We start from the raw sequence: 15,777 nt of genomic DNA, 5'->3' as shown, positions 1-15,777 counted from the left end.
ATATTTAAATAATTTTATTAAGTAGATAATAAAAGGTGCGAATAATGTAAATAACGGACTACATTCAATAAACATAAAAAACATCTCAATATAATTATTCATCTTTATTATTTTTAATTTGACTTTTACTTTTTTTATTATCTATTTTTACCTTCACATACTCTAAATCCTATTTTCACCGCATTCATTGCTACCACCGTATAATATCCAACTAAGATCAAAGAAACATCCACAATTCTATACTAAAAAAGAAACATAAAGTTCTTAGTACAATAAAAAAAAAACAACTAGCTAAGATAGAGCAAAAAAAGAATCTAAAACACATCCAAAAAAATCCAAATCACAGCAGAATACGGGAGAGGGGAGACGGCAACAGCGATGCTCCCATAGATCGCGCAAGCGGTGGCAACAACACAGGAATCTTGAGACAGCGACAACGATGTCATGAAAATTGGCGGCGATCGCGTGACTGTGAATGGACGCGCACCTCGCCACTCGCAAACGGAATTGCACCTTGTGTCAGAGATCTTTCCGCTGGGCGCGACGCATTGTGGAGGTGCGGTAACAGTCTGATAACGAATGGTTAATATGGTGAGCGGGAACAGAACGTAGTGTGAAAGTGTGTTTAGAGAAGGTTAGGTTGCCTAATCCTAATTATTTATATTCAAATTAAAAAATTTAATTATTTTTAATAAATAATTAAAAAAATAATTTTTAAAATTATTTTAAATTTTCTTTTTTAACATATTATTTATGTTATTTAATATGAGTACTAATTTTTTATATTTTTTTCTATTAAAAAATATGAGCTAAAATATATGTTATTAATTATTAAATTAAAAAAATTAAATTAATGATTAAAAATAATAGCTAAAAATAATAAATTTTAATTAATGATCTTCTAATATTTTTATTATTAAAATGTTAAAAGTTTGTCCATCATCGAATATGTTATTTTGAATTCTTTTTCTTTGGATCAAAGGTTGGGTGTACATATATATAAAATGACAAGAGGGAAGAAAAATAAAACCACTCTTAGAGGTTGAGAACGTAAGCATCTTTATATATACTAATATAGCATAAACATGTAAGTGTATGTGTAATTAGACCGCACACTTATATACATTAAGAGAAAAGTCTAAAGGAGAGGGAATGAAGTGTTGCATGTGATTTGCTGCAAGAGGGAATGAACTCTATGCTGAATTGGAAATATATAGGAAGTTTTGTATAACAATGAAAAAGTTGTGAACACTTTATGTTGGATTGAGAATTTCCTGCATTTAATTTTCATGGTTAGGAATCACATAGTTGAATAATTTTGCTAACATGAGAAAGTATGTACGTCTATCTTTATGTGTATCAAAAATGATATATTTATATTAAAATTAGTCATTAAATATTTACGTATAAATATATGTATTATTTAATTTATTTTTAATATATATTTTATATTAATAATTTATTTTAGTGTATATTTAATATGATTTTTTATGTATAATACTACTATATAAACAAATATTTTTATAGCCAAATCTAATAAAATTAGCACAAGTCTAATATAAAAAAAACATGTGCACATGGATCAGTCACTTTTTTTTGTTCTTTTTTTAATATAAATTTTTATTTGAGAGTATAATTATTTATTAACATTGTACAAAAATTTTTATATATAAACAAAAATTTTTGTATATAACTGGTGCACGAAATTGCAATCACACTTTTGCAACCCCGCACAACTAACCAGCAAGTGCACTGGGTCGTCCAAGTAATACCTTACGTGAGTAAGGGTCGATCCCACGGAGATTGTCGGCTTGAAGCAAGCTATGGTTATCTTGTAAATCTTAGTCAGGATATCAATAATTATCAGGATTGATTGTGAAAAGCAAAAGAACATGAAATAATTACTTGTTTTGCAGTAATGGAGAAATAGGTTGAGGTTTTGGAGATGCTCTGTCTTCTGAACCTCTGCTTTCCTACTGTCTTCTTCTTCAAACACGCAAGACTCCTTCCATGGCAAGCTGTATGCAAGGGTTTCACCGTTGTCAATGGCTACCTCCCATCCTCTCAGTGGAAATGTTCAACGCACCCTGTCACGGCACGGCTATCCATCTGTCGGTTCTCAATCAGGCCGGAATAGAATCCAGTGATTCTTTTGCGTCTGTCACTAACGCCCCGCCCTCAGGAGTTTGAAGCTCGTCACAGTCATTCAATCATTGAATCCTACTCAGAATACCACAGACAAGGTTTAGACCTTCCGGATTCTCTTGAATGCCGCCATCAGTTCTAGCTTATACCACGAAGATTCCGGTTAAAGAATCCAAGAGACATCTACTCAATCTAAAGTAGAACGGAGGTGGTTGTCAGGCACGCGTTCATAGTTGAGAATATGATGAGTGTCACAGGTCATCACATTCATCCGGGTTAAGAACAAGTGATATCTTAGAACGGAAGCAAGCATGATTGAATAAGAAACAGTAGTAATTGCATTAATCCATCAAGACATAGCAGAGCTCCTCACCCCCAACCATGGGGTTTAGAGACTCATGCCGTAAAATGTACACAAAGAAACGTGTAAAGTGTCATGAGGTACAGATACAATATCAAAAGATCCTATTAATAGTGAACTAGTAACCTAGGGTTTACAGAATTGAGTAAATGACAGAAAAATCCACTTCCGGGCCCACTTGGTGTGTGCTTGGGCTGAGCATTGAAGCATTTTCGTGTAGAGACTCTTTCTGGAGTTAAACGCCAGCTTTTATGCCAGTTTGGGCGTTTAACTCCAATTTTTATGCCAGTTCCAGCGTTAAACGCTGGGAATTCTGAAGCTGATTTGCAACGCCAGTTTGGGCCATCAAATCTCGGGCAAAGTATGGACTATTATACATTGCTGGAAAGCCCAGGATGTCTACTTTCCAACGCCGTTGAGAGCGCGCCAATTGGGCTTCTGTAGCTTCAGAAAATCCACTTCGAGTGCAGGGAGGTCAGAATCCAACAACATCTGCAGTCCTTTTCAGCCTCTAAATCAGATTTTTGCTCAGGACCCTCAATTTCAGCCAGAAAATACCTGAAATCACAGAAAAACACACAAACTCATAGTAAAGTCCAGAAAAGTGAATTTTAACTAAAAACTAATAAAAATGTACTAAAAACTAACTAAATCATACTAAAAACATACTAAAAATAATGCCAAAAAGCGTATAAATTATCCGCTCATCACAACACCAAACTTAAATTGTTGCTTGTCCCCAAGCAACTGAAAATCAAAGTAGGATAAAAAGAAGAGAATATACTATAGACTCCAAAATATCAAGGAAACTCAGCTCCAATTAGATGAGCGGGACTAGTAGCTTTTTGCTTCCGAACAGTTTTGGCATCTCACTTTATTCCTTGAAGTTCAGAATGATTGGCATCTTTAGGAACTCAGAACTCAGATAGTGTTATTGATTCTCCTAGTTAAGTATAATGATTCTTGAACATAGCTAGTGTATGAGTCTTGGCTGTGGCCCAAAGCACTCTGTCTTCCAGTATTACCACCGGATACATACATGCCACAGACACTTACTTGGGTGAACCTTTTAGATTATGACCCAGCTTTGCTAGAGTCCCCAATTAGAGGTGTCCAGGGTTCTTAAGCACACTCTTTTGCCTTGGATCACAACTTTTATTTCTTTCTTTCTCTCTTTTTTTTTCCGTTTTTTTTGAATCACTGCTTTTTCTTGCTTCAAGAATCAATTTGATGATTTTTCAGATCCTCACTAACAGTTCTCTTTTTCCTCATTCTTTCAAGAGCCAACAATTTTAACATTCTCAAAACAACAAATTCAAAAGACATATGCACTGTTCAAGCATTCATTCGGAAAACAAAAAGTATTGTCACCACATCAAACTAATTCAACTAGTTTCAAAGATAAATTCGAAATCCTGTATTTCTTGTTCTTTTGTGATTAAAGCATTTTTCATTTAAGAGAGGTGATGGATTCATAGGACATTCATAGCTTTAAGACATGAATTTTTTAAATTTTATTAATTATGAATTAAGAACAAGACTCAAAAATAGATATAAGATGAGACTAGAAAAAAAAATAGAAAACAAAAATTTAAATAGGCTCCTAATGATAGAGGTTTTCACAGAGTTAGGACTCAACAACCTTGATTTTGAGAAGTGGATGCTCCCTCAAATTGAGGGGAGAATTTTTGGCGTTTCAGTTCTTGAAGTTCATGCCCCTGCTTCTCTTGTTCCTTCAGCAATTTGCAGAGCATGCAGTTCTGATTCTGCTGTTCTTCCTTAAGTTGCTCCATAGTTTCTTGCAACTTGGTGATAGATGCTTCTAGGCTGGCCCAGTAGCCAATTTCAGGAAATTCAGGGAGGAACTCCTGCGCCCTCCTTTTGATAGAGTTGTCTTGCATTTGTCCTTCCATTGACTTCTTGGTGATTGGATGTTCAATGGGTATGAATTCATCTACTCCCATCTTTACCCCAACCTCTTTACAGAGCAAGGAGATCAAGCTTGGGTAAGCCAGTTTGGCTTCAGTGGAATTCTTATTTGCAATTGTGTAGATCTCACAAGCAATCAAATGATGAACCTCCACTTCTTTTCCAAGCATAATGCAATGAATCATCACTGCTCTCTTGATAGTGACCTCAGAACGGTTGCTAGTGGGCAATATGGAACGCCCAATAAAGTCTAGCCAACCTCTTGCAATTGGTTTGAGGTCTCCCCTCTTGAGTTGGTTTGGGACACCCTTTGAATTGGTTATCCACTTAGTTCCAGGGAGGCATATGTCCTCTAGAACTTGATCCAACCCTTTATCTGCTCTCACCATTCTCCTATTAAAGGATTCAGGATCATCTTGCAGTTGAGGCAATTTGAAGATTTCTCTTATTTTGTCCAGATGGAAGTAGATAACTTTCCCTCTGACCATGGTTCTATAAGTATGGAAAGCAGTTCCAGTCATTCTCTGCTTATCTGTCAGCCACAGATTTGAGTAGAATTCCTGAACCATATTTCTTCCAACCTTTATCTCAGGATTGGTTAGAACTTCCCATCCTCTGTTTCGAATTTGCTCTTGGATCCCCGGATATTCATCTTCTTTCAGATCAAATTTAACTTCCGGGATCACTGACCTCAGACCCATTATTTTGTGATAATGGTCTTCATGTTCTTTGGTTAAGAACTTCTCTTGATTCTAAAGATTCTTTGGATTATTCTCTTTCTTTCCTCTTACATTGGTTTGTTTTCCTTTAAGAGCCATGATCTTGATGAATCTTGGCTTAGTGATCACGGAAAAGCACACCAAACTTAGAGGTTTGCTTGTCCTCAAGCAAAAGAACGGAAAGAAGAGAGAGAAAAGAGAAGAGCAAATTCGAATGGTGTGGGGGAATAAGGAGGCCGAACGTGCTTTTATAAGGGGGGGGGGAGGAGCTTTCGAAAAAAAATTGGAAGGAGATTTGAGAAGATATGGAGAGAATTTGAGAGAAGGGTGAGTTTTTGAACAAGATTTGGGATTGATTTGAGAGAGATTTGAAGAATGATTTTGATTTTTGAAGATTTGAAGGTGAATGATGAAAGGTTGAAGTGTGTTTATGTAGAAAAGTATGGGTTAAAAAAGGAAAGTTTGAAAAAAATTTGATCAGAAAGCAAAATCTTGGTCCCCCACCTTTCTGGCGTTAAACGCCCAGAATGGCATCCATTCTGGCGTTTAACGCCCATTTGCTAGCCATTGTGGGCGTTTAACGCCCAGCCAGGTGCCCTGGCTGGCGTTAAACGCCAGAATCCCCTTTGTCACTGGGCGTTCTTGCTAAACGCCCAGGATGCTGCACACCTGGCGTTAAACGCCCAGAATGGTGCCCATTCTGGCGTTTAACGCCCAAAGTACCCCTTACTGGCGTTTTTTCGCCAGTAAGCTCTTTTTCTCTGCTTTTTGCACCGAATCCTTCTGTAACTCTGTGAATTCCTTCATTTTTGATATTTGCCCTTGTAGAAACAAAACATATAACCTGCTAATGACTGGGTTGCCTCCCAGCAAGTGCTTCTTTACTGTCTTTAGCTGGACCTTCACTGAGAATCACTCAAGTCTCAGTTTTGAGCATTCTTGCTCAAAATTGTTTTCAAGATAATGCTTGATCATCTGTCCTTTAACAATGAACTTTTTGTCAGACTCAGCATCCTGGAGCTCGACATATCCATATGGTGATACTCCTGTAATCACATACGGACCCCTCCAACGAGATTTAAGCTTTCCTGGGAACAATCTGAGCCTAGAGTTGAATAGCAGAACTTTTTGTCCTGGCTCAAAGACTCTGGATGACAACTTTTTGTCATGCCACTTCTTTGCCTTTTCCTTATAAATTTTTGCATTTTCAAAGGCATTGAGTCTGAACTCCTCTAGTTCATTTAGTTGGAGCAATCTTTTTTCACCTGCTAATTGAGCATCCATGTTTAGGAACCTGGTTGCCCAGTAGGCTTTATGTTCCAGTTCCACGGGCAGATGACAGGCCTTCCCATACACCAGTTGGTATGGAGAGGTTCCTATAGGAGTCTTGAATGCTGTTCTGTATGCCCACAGAGCATCATCCAAACTCTTTGCCCAATCCTTTCTTCGGGCTATCACAGTCCGTTCTAGGATTCTTTTTAGCTCTCTGTTAGAGACTTCAGCTTGCCCATTTGTCTGTGGATGATACGGAATTGCCACTTTGTGGCTAATTCCATATCTGACCATAGCGGAGTATAGCTGTTTATTGCAGAAATGAGTGCCCCCGTCACTGATTAGTACTCTGGGAACACCAAACCTGCTGAAGATGTGTTTCTGGAGAATTTCAGCACGGTCTTGGTATCATTAGTGGGTGTAGCAATTGCTTCCACCCACTTAGACACATAGTCCACTGCCACCAGAATGTAAGTGTTTGAGTATGATGGTGGGAATGGACCCATGAAGTCAATCCCCCATACGTCAAACAATTCAATCTCTAATATCCCTTGTTGAGGCATGGCATATCCGTGAGGCAAGTTACCAGCTCTTTGGCAACTGTCACAGTTACGCACAAACTCTCGGGCATCTCTATAGAGAGTAGGCCAGTAGAAGCCACATTGGAGGACTTTAGTGGTTGTTCGCTCACTTCCAAAATGTCCTCCATACTGTGATCCATGGCAGTGCCATAGGATCCTTTGTGCTTCTTCTCTGGGTACACATCTGCGGATCATTCCGTCTGCACATCTCTTAAAGAGATACGGCTCATCCCATAGGTAGTACTTGGCATCTGAAATTAATTTCTTTCTTTGCACTCTGCTGTACTCCTGGGGTATGAACCTCACAGCTTTATAATTTGCAATATCTGCAAACCATGGAGCTTCCTGAATGGCAAAGAGTTGTTCATCTGGGAAAGTCTTAGAGATCTCAGTAGAAGGGAGGGACGCCCCAGCTACTGGTTCTATTCGGGACAGATGATCAGCTACTTGGTTCTCTGTCCCTTTTCTGTCTCTTATTTCTATATCAAACTCTTGCAGAAGCAACACCCATCTTATAAGCCTGGGTTTTGAATCCTGCTTTGTGAGTAAGTATTTAAGAGCAGCATGGTCAGTGTACACAATCACTTTGGATCCCACTAGATAGGATCTAAACTTGTCAATGGCATAGACCACTGCAAGTAACTCTTTTTCTGTGGTTGTGTAATTCTTCTGTGCATCATTTAGAACACGGCTGGCATAATAAATGACGTGCAGAAGTTTGTTATGCCTCTGTCCCAACACTGCACCAATGGTATGGTCACTGGCATCACACATTAGTTCAAATGGCAATGTCCAGTCTGGTGCAGAGATGACTGGTGCTGTGACCAGCTTGGCTTTCAGGGTCTCAAATGCCTGCAGACACTGTGTGTCAAACACAAATGGTGTGTCAGCAGCTAGCAGGTTGCTCAAAGGTTTTGCAATTTTCGAAAAATCCTTTATAAACCTTCTATAGAATCCTGCATGCTCCAGAAAGCTTCTGATTGCCTTAACATTGGCAGGTGGTGGTAATTTTTCAATTACCTCTACCTTTGCCTTATCCACCTCTATTCCCCTGCTTGAAATTTTGTGCCCAAGGACAATTCCTTCAGTCACCATAAAGTGACATTTCTCCCAGTTTAAAACCAGGTTAGTCTCTTGGCACCTTTTCAGGACAAGTGCTAGGTGGTTAAGACAGGAGCTGAATGAGTCTCCATATACTGAGAAGTCATCCATGAAGACTTCCAGGAATTTCTCCACCATATTAGAGAAGATGGATAACATGCATCTCTGAAAGGTTGCAGGAGCATTACACAGACCAAAAGGCATCCTCCTGTAGGCAAACACGCCAGAAGGGCAAGTAAATGCTGTTTTCTCTTGGTCTTGAGGATCTACTGCAATTTGGTTGTAACCTGAATAGCCATCCAAAAAGCAGTAATAATCATGACCAGCTAGTCTTTCTAGCATTTGGTCTATGAATGGTAAAGGAAAATGATCCTTTCTGGTGGCTGTATTGAGCCTTCTGTAGTCAATACACATACGCCACCCTGTAACTGTTCTTGTAGGAACCAGTTCATTTTTTTCATTATGAACCACTGTCATGCCTCCCTTTTTGGGGACAACTTGGATAGGAATCACCCAGGGGCTATCAGAAATAGGATAAATAATCCCAGCCTCTAGTAATTTAGTGACCTCTTTCTGCACCACCTCCTTCATGGCTGGATTTAGCCTCCTCTGTGGTTGGACCACTGGTTTGGCATTATCCTCCAGCAGGATCTTGTGCATGCATCTAGCTGGGCTAATGCCCTTAAGATCACTTATGGACCACCCAAGAGCTGTCTTGTGTGTCCTTAGCACTTGAATCAGTGCTTCCTCTTCCTGTGGATTTAAAGAAGAGCTTATAATCACTGGAAAAGTGTCACCCTCTCCCAGAAATACATACTTCAGGGATGGTGGTAGTGGTTTGAGTTCAGGTTTGGGAGGCTTATCCTCCTCCTGAAGAATTTTCGAAAATTCCTTTGTTTCCTTTGGTTTTTCTTGATCAGGTTGAGCATCCTTGAAGATGTCCTCAAGCTCTGATTCTAGGCTTTCAGTCATATTGATCTCTTCCACCAAAGAGTCAATAATGTCAGCGCCCATGCAGTCATTTGGTGTGTCTGGATGCTGCATAGCTTTTATAGCATTTAACTTGAACTCATCCTCATTGACTCTCAGGGTTACTTCCCCTTTTTGTACATCAATGAGAGTTCGTCCAGTTGCTAGGAAAGGCCTTCTAGAATGAGAGTTGCACTCTTGTGCTCCTCCATTTCCAGCACCACAAAGTCAGTTGGAAAGGCAAATGGCCCAACCTTGACAATCATGTTCTCAATTATGCCTGATGGATATTTAATGGAGCCATCAGCAAGTTGGAGGCATATCCGGGTTGGTTTGACTTCTTCAGTCAACCCAAGCTTTCTGATAGTGGATGCAGGTATTAGATTGATGCTTGCTCCAAGGTCACACAGGGCTGTCTTGGTGCAAGCACCTTCTAATGTGCATGGTATCATAAAGCTCCCTGGATCTTGAAGCTTTTCTGGTAAGCTTTTCAGAATGACTGCACTGCATTCTTCAGTGAGAAATACTTTTTCAGTTTCTCTCCAATCCTTCTTATGACTTAAGATCTCTTTCATGAACTTAGCATAAGAAGGTATTTGCTCAAGTGCCTCTGCAAACGGAATCTTTATTTCAAGAGTCCTTAGATAGTCTGCAAAGCGGGCAAATTGCTTATCCTGTTTCGCTTGGCGGAGTTTCTGAGGATAAGGCATCTTGGCTTTATATTCTTCAACCTTAGTTGCTGCAGGTTTATTCCTTACAGAAGTGGTTGAAGAAGCCTTTTTAGAGGGATTACTGTCAGCACTCTCAGGTGTCTGATCCTCCCTTGACGTCTGAACGCCAGGAATGGGTGAAGATTGGGCGTTTAACGCCAACTTCTCTCCCTTTTCTGGCGTTTGAACGCCAGAACTGGGTAGGGAATGGGCGTTTAACGCCAGCTTTCCTCCCCTTTCTGGCGTTTGAACGCCAACAGTACTCCTCTCTGGGTTCTTACTGTCCTCAGAGGGATTTTGGACAGTGGTTTGGTTATCCTCTGTCAATTGTTCCTTATTTGGCTTTTTGCTACTTTGAGCAGTGTTATTCAATGTCTTCCCACTCCTTAGTTGAACTGCTTGACATTCTTCTGTTATCTGTTTAGATATCTGCTGTTTTGCTTGATTCAACTGCAGTTCTATGTTCTTGTTAGCAATTTTGGTTTCATGGAGCATCTCTCTAAATTCTGCTAACTGTTTTGTCATCAGGTGTAATTGTTGATTAAGCTCAATCATCTGTTCTGGAGGATTAGGATCAGTGGCTACTGCCATGACTTCCTCTTTTGGAGAGAACTCATTGCTAGGATACAAATATTGATTTCTAGCAACAGTGTCTATAAGCTCTTGAGCCTCTTCAATTGTCTTCCTCATGTGTATAGATCCACCGACTGAGTGGTCTAAAGACATCTGAGCCTTTTCTGTAAGCCCATAGTAGAAGATGTCTAACTGTACCCACTCTGAAAACATTTCAGAGGGGCATTTTCTTAGCATACCTCTATACCTCTCCCAGGCATTATAAAGGGATTCGTTATCCTCTTGTTTAAAGCCTTGGATGTCCAGCCTTAGCTGTGTCATCCTCTTTGGAGGGTAGAAGTGATTCAGGAATTTGTCTGATAACTGTTTCCATGTCTTTATGCTTGCTGTAGGTTGGTTATTCAACCACCTCTTAGCTTGATCTTTTACAGCAAATGGAAACAGTAATAGTCTATAGACATCCTGATCCACCTCTTTATCACGTACTGTGTCAGCAATTTGTAAGAACTGTGCCAGAAACTCAGTAGGTTCTTCCTGTGGAAGACCGGAATACTGGCAATTTTACTGCACTATGATAATGAGTTGAGGATTTAGCTCAAAGCTGCTTGCTTTGATGGGAGGTGTACAGATGCCACTCCCATATGCAGCTGTAATGGGGTTAGCATATGATCCCAGAGTCCTTCTGGACTGCTCAATTCCACTTAGGTCCATGATGGATAAAGGGAAGATGATATGAATTCACAAGCAAAGTATATATTTTTTTTAAAGTGACCGAAAAATAAAATAAAATAATTGGAAAATAAAACAAAAATTCGAAAATTAAAAGAAAATAAGATCAAGGCAAATTAAAAACTGGATCAATTAGTTAATTAAAAAGATTTTGAAATCAGCAATTTAAAAAAAGATATGATTGAAAATTATTTCGAAAGGAGGAAAGAGAAAAATAACAAAATGACACAAAACTTAAAATTTTTAGAAAATCAAACACCAAATTTCGAAAACTTTTAAGGGAGAAACACAAACAGGACACCAAACTTAGAATTTTTAAGGATCAAAAAGGGACTAAGGACATGCAAATTCGAAAATTAGAAGAAAAAATAAAAGCATGCAATTGACACCAAACTTAAAATATGAAACTAGACTCAACTAAAAGACTCTAAACCAACAAAAATAAAACAGTCCTAATCTAAGCAACAAGATAAGCCGTCAGTTGTCCAAACTCGAACAATCCCCGGCAACGGCGCCAAAAACTTGGTGCACGAAATTGCAATCACACTTTTGCAACCCCGCACAACTAACCAGCAAGTGCACTGGGTCGTCCAAGTAATACCTTACGTGAGTAAGGGTCGATCCCACGGAGATTGTCGGCTTGAAGCAAGCTATGGTTATCTTGTAAATCTTAGTCAGGATATCAATAATTATCAGGATTGATTGTGAAAAGCAAAAGAACATGAAATAATTACTTGTTTTGCAGTAATGGAGAATAGGTTGAGGTTTTGGAGATGCTCTGTCTTCTGAACCTCTGCTTTCCTACTGTCTTCTTCTTCAAACACGCAAGACTCCTTCCATGGCAAGCTGTATGCAAGGGTTTCACCGTTGTCAGTGGCTACCTCCCATCCTCTCAGTGGAAATGTTCAACGCACCCTGTCACGGCACGGCTATCCATCTGTCGGTTCTCAATCAGGCTGGAATAGAATCCAGTGATTCTTTTGCGTCTGTCACTAACGCCCCGCCCTCAGGAGTTTGAAGCTCGTCACAGTCATTCAATCATTGAATCCTACTCAGAATACCACAGACAAGGTTTAGACCTTCCGGATTCTCTTGAATGCCGCCATCAGTTCTAGCTTATACCACGAAGATTCCGGTTAAAGAATCCAAGAGACATCTACTCAATCTAAAGTAGAACGGAGGTGGTTGTCAGGCACGCGTTCATAGTTGAGAATATGATGAGTGTCACAGGTCATCACATTCATCCGGGTTAAGAACAAGTGATATCTTAGAACGGAAGCAAGCATGATTGAATAAGAAACAGTAGTAATTGCATTAATCCATCAAGACACAGCAGAGCTCCTCACCCCCAACCATGGGGTTTAGAGACTCATGCCGTAAAATGTACACAAAGAAACGTGTAAAGTGTCATGAGGTACAGATACAATGTCAAAAGATCCTATTAATAGTGAACTAGTAACCTAGGGTTTACAGAATTGAGTAAATGACAGAAAAATCCACTTCCGGGCCCACTTGGTGTGTGCTTGGGCTGAGCATTGAAGCATTTTCGTGTAGAGACTCTTTCTGAAGTTAAACGCCAGCTTTTATGCCAGTTTGGGCGTTTAACTCCAATTTTTATGCCAGTTCCAGCGTTAAACGCTAGGAATTCTGAAGCTGATTTGCAACGCCAGTTTGGGCCATCAAATCTCGGGCAAAGTATGGACTATTATACATTGCTGGAAAGCCCAGGATGTCTACTTTCCAACGCCGTTGAGAGCGCGACAATTGGGCTTCTGTAGCTCCAGAAAATCCACTTCGAGTGCAGGGAGGTCAGAATCCAACAGCATCTGCAGTCCTTTTCAGCCTCTAAATCAGATTTTTGCTCAGGACCCTCAATTTCAGCCAGAAAATACCTGAAATCACAGAAAAACACACAAACTCATAGTAAAGTCCAGAAAAGTGAATTTTAACTAAAAACTAATAAAAATGTACTAAAAACTAACTAAATCATACTAAAAACATACTAAAAACAATGCCAAAAAGCGTATAAATTATCCGCTCATCAATAACATAAAATTTTTATTGATATAACACAGAAAGTTGTACATATAGTACATAAAATTTTGGTGCGAATACATTTTATTGGTTCGGTGAATAAATTGTAGTCTTTAAAAATTTGTGCTGCGCATAAACAAATTTTGCGCAGTGCACCAAAATTTTGTGATATATATATTTTGTTGATTGTGTATCAATATTTTAGATATGTAGTCTTTTAAAAATTTATCTTGTACTCTTAATTTTTTTGGGTTGTACACTAAAATTTTTTGTGATATCAAAATTTTTATGTGTGTGTATTTTGTTGATTGGGTATTAAATTTTTTGTACTATGAATCAAAATTTTTGTACTCTAGTTTTTTGAATATATATATATAAAAGAGAACAAAAAATAAAAAAACCATGATGATAATGATAATGAAAGATGAAAAGAAAAAATCACAAGAAAAATAATACATTGAAAAAAACATCGATGACAATGTTATGTTATTGAAAAAGAAGCATGTAAAAAAAAGCTCAAAGAAAAAATAACAACGACGTTAAAGATGACGACGACCACATTAAAAAAATTACGTTTATCTAACTTGATTGAAACTTAGTTGATAAATTTATTTGACGAAATAACATTATTGTTTATGGATATGGTTGCTTTTTGGATACTTGGGCCAATATGTAAAGTGAGGTATTGCTCCTTAAATAGTTTCATATAATGCTTTTTTCAGAACATATTACTATTGTATATCAACCAAAACGTTAGTAATTTGTTACATATATTAAAAAGTATTTATTATTACTATCGTGGAAAATTTTGTATTAGACAATTTTAGATTTAAATAAATTTTATAGACATTTTTTTTATTGTTGGGTTACAAATTCGACTCACGGAGAGAAAAGACACAAAACAAATTCTATATCTCATCATATCTCTTTTGATATTGTCATCAAGGATAATGATCAAAAATAGGACATCACTACTAATATAAAAATGTCCAAAATAAAAGAAAATAACACCTAAATTTTGTTATATCTCAGTTATATCTCTCACTAAATACTAGGACTACAATAATTTTTGCTAAGTTGTCTTTATATTTTATTGCATTATTCCGTCTCCAACACTGTATATAAGGTCACATCTCTATAATAGTTGCCAAAGTTGAACACGTATATCATTTTGGTGATCATGCAACTTCTCATTAACACCACAAGACTGTACTATTCTCGTTTTGTTTATTGGCTATTTTGTGTGAAGCATATTGAATCTTAATATTATTGAAACTTTGCAAAAAAGAATTTCACTTAGTTTTTTTATCAAAATTCAACCTCCAATAGTTATCACCTTATCCTTTGGCCCATCTGGTAGCCGAATCCCCACACCTTCATACTGTTATACCAACAAGTGCGTTGGGTCGTCCAAGTAATACCTGAGTAAGTTAGGGTCGATCCCGCAAAGATTGTGATTTGAAGCAAGCAATGGTTATCCTACAAGTCATAATCAGGCAGATGAAAGAGTAGGAGATGTTGGTATGTTAATTTTAATTGCATATAAAAAAAGGAATAAAGAAACAAGGTAATTAGAACTCAAAAGTTGTATAAACTATGAAAAGAAAATGGTTAAGGTTTGGAGTTGCTTAGTCTTTCTGAATTAACTCTGGCATTATTGTCTTCTCTACTTGTGAATGATCTTTTCCATGGCAGGCTGTAAGTGATTGGCGCCTTTATTAAGAGGTCGTCAATACTCTTCCGGATCTGAACCATAGGGTTAGTGTGGATCCATCTCTGCTTGAGGGTGAAGCATGTATAGTCCATTCTCCTTAATGATCCTACTCAAAACGCCACAGACAATGTCAAATCTTCTGGATCAGAGAATGCTGCATCATAGGATTCTAGCCTCTACCATAGAGATCCTAATCTCCCCAAAATTGGCTGAACTGGTGTCCCGAGAAGTCCCCAACGAAGTCGTGGATTAGCCGTCTGAGAGATGTATGATTCAAGCTGGTGGTGCATGCTTTCCACTGAAGTATTCACACGAACCCAAGTAGACACAGGTGTTTGTCAGGCATGTTCTTCTTAATGTGATGAATAGAGCTGATTGTCACTGATCATCCTATCCACTATGTTGAAGTACGAATATACATCTTAGAATTAATCAAACACGGATCGAAGAAGAAACAACAATACTTTTATTAATTCATAGGACTCAGCAGGGCTCCTCCCCTCAACTTAGGAGGTTTAGAAACTCATACTGATGTAAAATACAAAGTAAAATTCGAATATGGCATGTAAAAGTCTGAATAACATAAATTTAATCCTTTAAATACTAAACAGATGACTAGTACAGGTAAAACAGTCTATTTAGTGCTAAAATCTACTTTTGGGGCCCACTTGGTGAGTGTTTGGGCTGAGCTTTTATGAGATCCATGTGCTATGAGGTCTCTTGGGCGTGCAACACCAGCTAGGGGATTCTCTCTGGGCGTTTGGATGCTAGGTTCTGCTCCTTGGGAGCTGGACACCGGAAAGGGGCAGGAAGCTGGCGTTGGACGCCAGTTTTGGGCCTTCTAGTCCAAAATAAAGTATAGACTATTATACATTGCTGGAAAGCTCTGGAAGTCATCTTTCCATATCCATTGATAACGCTCCATTTGGACTTCTGTAGC

The sequence above is a fragment of the Arachis stenosperma genome, chromosome 7, assembly GCF_014773155.1.
Source record: "Arachis stenosperma cultivar V10309 chromosome 7, arast.V10309.gnm1.PFL2, whole genome shotgun sequence".
Classification (NCBI taxonomy): domain Eukaryota; kingdom Viridiplantae; phylum Streptophyta; class Magnoliopsida; order Fabales; family Fabaceae; genus Arachis; species Arachis stenosperma.
This window is presented reverse-complemented; position numbering follows the sequence as displayed.